Genomic DNA, 8,997 nt, shown 5'->3' with positions numbered 1-8,997 from the left:
TATATATATGTGTGTGTATGTATAAATACACACAGACATACACATATATATAAAACTATACACAGATACACACACAGACATACATACACACACACACATACATACACACACACACATACACATAATTTCTGGCGAAAATGCAATATGAACAATATCAAGCAGCATAGAATGAATGGGAAATGAAGGGTAGATAAAAACATTGTATAGAATCAGTCACACTGGAAATGGAGTTTAATACTCTGATACATATATTTATACTTCTTGAGTTCAATTCTACTAGCGGACCATTTTTTCATCTGCTTTACTTGTCGTTGCCTCTGAAGAAATTGTAAACCGTCCTCCCAAATCAATGAAACAGGCCATAAAGATTTGATCTTTTTCATTGGTATTGATTTTGAGGCTTTAGTGTAACATAAAAAAATATCAGAAATGTTCTGCAACATCCTCCTCTTCCTTATCAGTTTTATGCTCTCCTTCCTCTTCATTCTTCTAGTTTCCATCATCATCATCATCATCATCATCATCGTCGTCATTGTCATCGTGTTTCCTTTGCTTATATCTATCTATGCATCTCCACTTTGTGATTGCTTGTCTCTTCCTGACCAAAGCTTAATTATCTGAGAAGCCAATTGATGCAGTTCTAAGTTTCCTTTTGTATATCACTTCCAAGTTTCTTATCAACTTACAGATTATAATAAGTTTTCAACCAGTTTGCATCATTCAATCTTATCACATATAACAAATATTCTCTGTTAGTTCTAATAGATAGAACATGTAAACTATACTTGCTAAATGGCCAGAATATATTTCTTTAAAGGAAATTTTGCTTATTTCAAAATCGTTCCAGTAGCAGAATAGAGATTTACTGTGAGCTGTGAAAAGTTGTTGAACACCTTATTGTAGAAGGTGAGTTGATGATGATCTGTATAGCTGAAATCTGGTTTGATAGCTTGTTGTAACTATTTCTTTTTTCTTACATTCCCTCTAGTCTCAAAAGGTTTAGAAAGTTCAGTGGTCACTGGCCATTCTCCAGTCTAAGACATATATAAATTAATCTGCTTTGAAAGAAATAGACCAAGTCAGATATGGGTGAAAATATTTCAATATGAGAAGTTATGCAACTGATACTTTTTGCTATGCTGGCACGAAATAAATTAAATATTGATTGATTCACAAAAAGCAAAAATTGTCCCTGATATTTTCTTTTATATGACCTTTTCTCATTGGTTTCAGGAAATTCACGCAGTAGTTGTGTGTTCAAGTGTTCAGATTTAGAAATAGACAGTAGTGAAACAAACTGCTTAGTTATACTAATACTATAATCAAATATGCTTATGCAATCATATTTGTATATACTATGAAAGACAGTTTGGGATTAATGTAGACTATGACCACATGTTTTGGTTCTGAGATGTAGTATTGATAGATCATATACTTTCTCATTCAGAATGTTGCTATCCTTTGAGAAGAAGTGACTGAAGTAAATCACACATTACACCATACAGTGTATGATGAGAATTTTTACTAATGTGAAGAGTGCTTTGAGAGAGGCCTTAGTAAATGAGGATATGTCATTATTGATTCAACTAATATGATTGACATATATGAAATGGCTTGTATCATGAGTGGTGCCATGCATAATTACTGATAAAAATAGTCTTACATTTTAAAGCAGCAATTTACTTTTTGTCATGGCTGTGCGGTAAGAACCATGTGTTAAGTCAAAATGTGTGACTGAATGGTAAGAAGCTTGCTTCCCAACTACATGGTTCCAGGATCAGTCCCACTGTGTGGCACCTTGGGCAAGTGTCTTCTACTATAGCCTCAGGCTGACCAAAGCCTTCTGAGTGGATTTGATAGATGGAAACTGAAAGAAGCCTGTTGTATATATGTATATGTATATCCATGTGAGCGCGTGTCTTTGTGTCTGTGTTTGTCTCCCACCACTGTTTGACAACTGGTGTTGGTGTGTCTATGTTCCTGTAACTTAGTGGTTTGGCAAAAGAGACCAATCAAATAAGTACCAGGCTTTAAGAGTGAAAAATAAGTACTGTGGTCGCCACAGGCTAATGACTGAAACAAGTAAAAGATAAGTCTTTTTTTTACTCTTTTATTTGTTTCAATCATTTGACTGTGGCCAAGCTGGAGCACTGCCTTTAGTCAAACAAATCGCACCCAGAACTTATTCTTTGCAAGCCGAGTACTTATTCTATTGGTCTCTTTTGCTGAACTGCTAAGTTATAGGGATGTAAACACACCAGCATTGGTTGTCAAGCAATGGTGGGGGACAAACACAGACACACAAGCATACACACACACACTCACACACATATATGACAGGCTTCTTTCAGTTTCCATCTACCAAATCCACTCATAAAACTTTGGTCAGCCTGAGGCTATAGTAGAAGATACTTACCCAAGGTGCCATGCAGTGGGACTGAACCCAGAACCATGTGGTTGGTAAGCAAGCTTCTGACCACACAGCCACACCTGTGTCTAATATTATTATTATTTTTAAATACGTAAATAAACAGAATTTAATTTTTTAAGAATCACATATTCTAACAAAGATTCTAAAGTACATCATATTGAAGTTTTCTTGAACAACAATCAATTTCAGTTTTTAGAAGAGTAAAGTGACTTAACTGAGGACATTTTATGACATAAATAAGGTTGGAAATGGAAGCAGATTGTTTCATAAAAGGTTTACTTTCCTAGTATGGTACTTTCTTCATTTTCTATGACTTAAGTATCATCACCCTACAGAAATTTTTCATTTCATCCTGTTAGAAAAATATACTAACATTTATGCTATACAGAAATACTAAGATTCTTTTCTACTCTAGGTACAAGGCCCGAAATTTTGGCAGGGTGGGAGCCAGTCGATTAGATTGACCCTCAGTATACAACTGGTACTTAATTTATCGACCTCAAAAGGATGAAAGGCAAAGTTGACCTCAGCAGAATTTGAACTCAGAATGTAAAGATGGATGAAATACCGCTAAGCATTTCTCCCGGCATGCTAATGTTTCTACCAGCTCATCACCTTCAGAGCTACTAAAATTGACGACATTATTAGCTGTATCTAAGACGTTGTGCTGGCAGAATCATTAGCATGCCAGACAAAATGCTTAGTGACATGTCGTCTGTCTGAGTTCAAATTCCACTGAAGTTGACTTTGCCTTTCATTCTTTTGGGGTCAGTGAAATAAGTACCAGTTACACACTGGTGTTGATGTACTCAACTAAACTCTCCCCTGACTTTCAAGTCTTGTTCACTGTTTTCTTTTTATCTACTTTTCAAATTTACATAAATAACAAAGTTAACATTTTTAAACAATGAGAAAGGAACTTCTAGATATCTAAATGCTATTTAAATACAATTTCTTCATTTTAATTTGGTAGATGGATACATACAGATAGCTCACTCTAGCTACATTTCACTTGTCTGAGAGATGATTTAATCTAAGATTTCAGTTCCATTGATTATATTTTGGTAACACAAGCTATTTAAGAAATAAATTAAAAATAAAAAAAAAAACCGAAAAGCTCTAGTGAGCAAATATATTTTCTATTATCATTATATTTTTTTAATTTCTGGAAAGAAGATAAATATATGATTGAAGATAGGTGAACCTGTCAAAATAAATTTCAACTTTGACCAACAGAATGACATGATATAACCTTTCAAAATTCATGTTACCAAATCAGATATCAACTACTTAGAAAGTCATCAGATACATTAGTTTGGAGAAATATTTAAATTTGCAAGTTTACAGAAGTTAAAGGTATATGCTCTTTCTGTTATCATTTTCAGCTTTGATGAAGATTAATATGATTTATTAGACTACCCAACTAAAGAATATTGAGACAATATATGGCTACCTCATATTTATTCTGTTTTATTTTAGTTAAATAAATTATTCTTTTTATTATTATTTTAATGCTGTTTTCAAGTTATATGTATATTATGCAATCATTAATGTATAAAGTAATAACAATAGATGACAACAATTAAAATTGTAATGATGATTGATGACAGTATTGTTCTTACTCTGACCATCGATAATTTTTGCTCTAGCAAGAGAACTTTCAGATAGTGGTTCAATCCACACTGTTTGTTCATTAAGCTATGTTTCTGCTATTGATACCCTTACGAACAATTAAAAATGAGATAAAACTCAGAATTCTAAATTCTTATATATATCTTATATATAATCAATCAACTGGATGCCAGATTTATTGAGTTAGTATATAAATGACTAAGTATTCCACAGACACATGTACTCTTTGAGTAATTCCAAAGTTGAATCATAGGACACTGAATGATAAGACTGCACCATTGAATTGCAGGTATAATGGTTCCCATCTGTCTAGTTTCACTCACAAAGTTTGAGTTGACTGGAGACTTTGGTCATGAATACTCACTGAAGATGCTGTGCAGTAAAATAAAACCCGAGACCTCATGACAGTGAAGTATTTCTTTAACACTCAGCTATGCCTATATCCAACTGACTTGAGCCATGCACTCCTTATGGAACATAGGCCATCGATGACTTTTCTTCACTGTTCTTGACTCTGGGCTGTTCTCTTTCAGATTCTGATGGTTTTGAACTGTCATCACTGCTTCTGTAACTTAGCCTTTTTTCTGGATAGGGATGTTAGGCCTATGCAAACCCCTTTTTTTTACATCTGGGGATTGGTGGTCCATTTTAGTCTGGCCTCTGTTTTTTGAGCTGTTCGAAATAGAATGCCCTGAGTTCTGCTGGCACAACTCTCAAGAACATTGAAGCATGCAAACCACACAACCACATTGCAACACAGACTGGGTCTTGTAGTGGATGTCTGCATCTACATAACAAATATAACGACAATGACAGCAACAACATTAAGGATATTTTTTCATGCTTGCATAAGTCAGGCAAAGACAAACACATATGGTTGAAGGATCAGTTTACAGTTGAATGCCTTTTCTGCTATAACCGTTTTTCAAATAAAGAAGTTTTCATTCCAGTTGTCTCAGCTCTTTCAAAGATGATTTGAATGAAAAATCCATTACTGGCAAAGTAACAGGAATAGGTTAACAGCAGGAAGAAAATCCAGCTGTAAAAGAATATCTAAACAATATGTAACTGTTTAACCTATGCTAGCATACAATATATTGAATATATTGCCTTTTCTTCTATTTACACCAAACAAGTCTTGAAATGAAGAACAGATTGGTAGAATTGTTAGAGTATTTGACAAAATGCTTGTGGTATTTAATTACATTCTGCTTTAAGATACTGTTGAGGCCAACTCAGCCTTTCATCCTGGCTGGGGATGATAAAATAAAATACCAGACAAGTTCTGGTGTTGAATTAGTATTCCTATAAGCCATCCTAATGTGAATGAAATTATAAAAGAGGAAAAAATTAAATCAGTTTGTTTCTGTACATGTCATTGTTTCCTGTGAAAATTGTACAAAATATAAGTACACACATGCACACGCATATTGATGTGTGTGTGTGTGTTTGTGTGTGTGTGTGTGTGTGTGTGTGTGTGTGTGGTATGTGGTGAAGAAGCTTGCTTACCAATCACATGTAAAGAGTGAGAGGGTATCTCCCAAAAATGTAAATAAACATTGAATGACTACAAAATCAGTGTTTATCAAAATACAATTCCTTCTTAAAATATAATAGATTCTACAGGCAGAATTCAATTGTTTATGAATTCCTGTTTTCAAACTGATGATCGCTCTGGTCTGGGACTACTGATAACATGAAGCAATGGAATTGCAAACAACAAGAAATATTTCACTTATATTTATGCACATCCTCATTTAATGGCTGCCTCTGATTCATTATCTGTTGCCAGTTTTCTACTATAAATATTTTCTTTTAAGTATCTCCTTGAAAAAATTGGCATGAACTCTGATGAATATAGAGAGTATTCTACTGAACCTCTCTGTCCAGTCCACTTGTTTGGCAAAATCTCATCAAGGTAGACCTTTACATTTCTATGTAGTGCCACATCTTACAGAAAATAAATTTCTATATCTTCAAATCGTCTTGAATGCTTGGCATAATAGATTGCTGCAGCAAATTCAAGTAAATGGGACTAATCACAGTGCTGTCAAAAAAGAACAGTCCATTTAATCCTTTTGATGACAAGTCACATGTTACTGTAATTCTTGGTAAACTAAGATGATGTTCCTTCATATTAGGCTGATTTTTGGATCATCAATGATGCGATTATGGCAATTAATTGAGCTATTTAATTTAACCCTTTAGTATTCAGATCGGCCAAAACTGGCTGAAAATAATTTCCCTTTATTTTTTTGAAACTGGCCGTATCTGATTCTTCAATGAAATTGCTAAAAGATATATACAAACCATGTTATTGAATTCTTGTAGCTTTGAGATAATGCAAGATAAAGCCTTTTCCACCTTTATTCAAGTAAAAATACCATGAAATTTTTGAGACTTCTTGGTTCTTTTCAACGTTTGAAGAGAAGTGTATATCTTAGCTTTTAATGATATGGCACCAGCAAGTAACAATTCCAACTTTGAAGGTTTTACTCTTGATGATGTACAAAATATAAATGAAAACAACAGTGATTTGTTTTTGGACAAATCTGATATTGATATTTATGAATCTTCATCAGACAAGGAAAAGTTTGATAATGAAAGTGATAAAAAAAAAAATGAAAGTGATGAAATGATATTGAAAACATTATGGCAGCATGGTTGAAGATTGCTACATCAACCACAATTCCCCATTTCACAGAAAAGATTAGTCAGCAACACAGTCTACCTCCCAATGCTCAACCATTGGACCATTTATTTTCTTTTTATCACAAATTTTTTTGAAACTGTCATGGAAGAAACAAATAAATATGCTCAATGCATAATTTCTTTTCATGGAAGGCCCAATCCACTATGGCAGCTAACTGATACTGTGCAAATGCGAGCTTTTTTTACTATAAATATTATGTTTGGTATCAAGCAGCTTCCTTAACTATGGAACTACTGGAGTCCTGATATAAGGTATATGATCCATATATCTCTAGCATTATGTCTAACTATAGTTAATTCATATATTGTTTATGTAAAAAGCCACAAGCTACTTCTGCCACCATAGGACTACAACCATTTGAAATTTTGGGTTGACTTCGCTGTGGCCGGTAATAAAGTCACAGGAAAAAAGTCACAATTTCGCCTAGAAAAAAAAGTCACAATTAACTTCTGGTGGCTGGTAGTAAAGTCACAGAGAAAGCCACAGTTTTGTCTGGGAAAAAAAGTCAGGTAATCAATCAAAAATATTCAAGTCAGTCACAATTTATTGAAGTATCATAAACAATTAAAGTAATAAACAGAAAATATTCTAAATCAGTTATTAACTGGCAATACATGACTTGTACATATTAACAACACTATTTATATATGATGACATTGCATGTGGCTTTTTTCCTGTGACTTTTTTCTGTGACGTTTTTTTCCTATGGCTTTTGTATCTGTGACTTTTTTTTTACCTGGGTTCAACATCACATCTCAGTTACATGAGGACTTTTCTCCAGAAAGCACAGAACTGGGAGAAAAGCAAAATTAACTGAGGTGGGTGTCAACAGAGAAAATGTTGACGTCCATAAAGCGGAAAAAATAAATGGAAGGAACAATGTTTGCAGACTGTGTTCACTGCAAAAAAGAAAAAAAACTACAAAAAGATATCAGGTCAAGACCTCATATAAGTGTCTCTTTTGCACCCTTTTGTAAAGGGTGCTTTGAACAGTTCCATGATAGAAATATAGCATAACTATATTTTGTTGTTTGATAGTAATACTATCATGTATTCCTTTCATTTTATTACAAATAATATGTGAAAGTGAGAAATACATATTGATTTTCAGTATATTACATACCTGTATTCACCTTTGTTTCATCTGTTAATGAACTTTGTTTATTAGATGCATTCTGTTATGTAAATGTATTCATGAAATTGTATAAGAGTGTATAGCCAATGATATATTGACTAGTGAAATAGATTTTGTACTTTATTTTCAATGAAAATGTTTGAATGAAATATGGAGAAAGAATAAATCTTGTACCGATTATACCTGTATTTTAATTAAAATTAATGTACCTCATCTTGAAAAGTGGCAAAATTGTTAGCAGTTGACATCTAGGATAATTTTAGTAACAAATCAAACAGGTAAGATGCATTAAGAATTTTAATTTTAGTGTTTATCCATAATGTTATTGCTTTTACACCTGTTCATTAAATTTACATACCCATAAAAGTTAAATTTAATCAGAAAGATCAGCCAATATTACATAACTATAAACCACTAGTATATAAGCACCCACTGACAAAATTTCAAATCTAGGTAAAAAATTAACAAAGTTACGAACAGATATTGTGGACACCCCTCTTGAACCTGAATAATTCAAAATAATGTGAACAAATAAGTATTACACATGACAGATTAATCTGAACACTAAAGGTTTAAATATAGTCTCATCACACCAAACAATCTTTCTTGGAAGGTGTGCATCTTCACATCTTGCCAAGCACCACTCACAAAACTCCATTATTTGGTTCATCTACAATGAGAACATTGACTAGACTTAGAATGTAATATTTCCAATGACAATGCATCCAAATGCAGTAGATGCTTGATTCTGAAGTTTCTATCTCATGAGACTCACTTGCCACACATATTCTTTTGAACTCTAACAATATGTTTCTAATAGCCTTCCTTGTTTAGTGAGGCTCGTCGATATCCATGGTCTTTTGGGATGTTCCTTGTGAACCTTCTGAACAGTTCCATCTGCTTCAAACTCTAATTCAAGTGATGGTAAGTTGCATAAATGAATCTGTTTGAAACTCCTCCCTAAGCTGTCTTTGCACTTTGACTGTATTTTCAAACATCCAGTAGCACTTTAAGAAACATTTCCTTTATTCAACGCTTAATCTGTTTAATTTTTGAACACCCGGTATATGTGTGTGTGTGTGTGTC

This window comes from Octopus bimaculoides, chromosome 3 (assembly GCF_001194135.2).
Source record: "Octopus bimaculoides isolate UCB-OBI-ISO-001 chromosome 3, ASM119413v2, whole genome shotgun sequence".
Classification (NCBI taxonomy): domain Eukaryota; kingdom Metazoa; phylum Mollusca; class Cephalopoda; order Octopoda; family Octopodidae; genus Octopus; species Octopus bimaculoides.
This window is presented reverse-complemented; position numbering follows the sequence as displayed.